Consider the following 1,067-nt stretch of genomic DNA (forward strand, 5'->3'; position numbering starts at 1 on the left):
AGATCTACCACGAGATCATAGAGGCTAAACCCTAAGAGCTAGCCTATGATGGTATGCTTGTAATTGGGATCGGTCTTCTACGGACCATCTTCTCTTGTTTATATAGACACCGGAAAGAGCTAGGGTTTACATGGAGTTGTTTACAAGGAAGGAAATATAATATCCGGATCGCCAAGCTTTTCTTCCACGCAAAGGAGAGTCCCATCCGGACACGGGCTGAAGTCTTGAGTCTTGTATCTTCATGCTTTAATAGTCCGAACGATGTACATAGTCCGGCTGTCCGGATACCCCCTAATCCAGGACTCCCTTAGTGGCTGTCCAGCGCCCTGTGGGCGGTGGTTCCTGTTCTTCTCCCGCATCATCATCCATACCATCAATGTCTTCGGAGTCGAAGTCAAGCATGTCGGTTAAGTCGTCGACAATGGCTATCAAGTGGGTGGTGGGTGGGTAACGAAGTTCTTGTCCATCCGCTTCCCACGCAAGCCGGACATAGTTTGGCCAAGAATCTCCTACCAAGGAGAGGGATTTTAATGAGTTTAACACACACTACAAAAAAAGACACATCCGTGACATCTTGGGCCGAACGAATTTTTTTCTGTCATACTTATGACACTTCAATGACGATAATTGTGACAAAACCCGGTATCATCATAGATGTGGTGGGCTCCTACTTCTATGACAAAAAATCATGATAGAAAATGGGCTTTTCGTCCTGGACAGGCCGGAGACGCAGCTGCATGACATTCTTTGGGCCATCCATGATGGAAAAAACCATGATACAAGCGAGGGTGAGGAAACTATCGGGGTGTTCCCGGTTACGGTGGGTGGTCGGGGTCGAGCGATGCGTGTTTCTCTCGTACACGTACGCGCGTGGGTGCGAGGCGTTGGGCTGTAACTGAACCTGAGCGAGGCGTTCGCCTATACTGAACTCGAGCGATTGCACTGCAGGCTACGCGTTATTGAACCCGAGCAATCGATCGATGGCTGTTAACTGAACCCGATTGAGTGATTCCTTCACTACTGCTGCTAACTGAAGCCGGTCGATGCTGCCTCTGGATGAGCAGTGA

The sequence above is a fragment of the Triticum aestivum genome, chromosome 2B, assembly GCF_018294505.1.
Source record: "Triticum aestivum cultivar Chinese Spring chromosome 2B, IWGSC CS RefSeq v2.1, whole genome shotgun sequence".
NCBI classification, from domain to species: Eukaryota; Viridiplantae; Streptophyta; class Magnoliopsida; order Poales; family Poaceae; genus Triticum; species Triticum aestivum.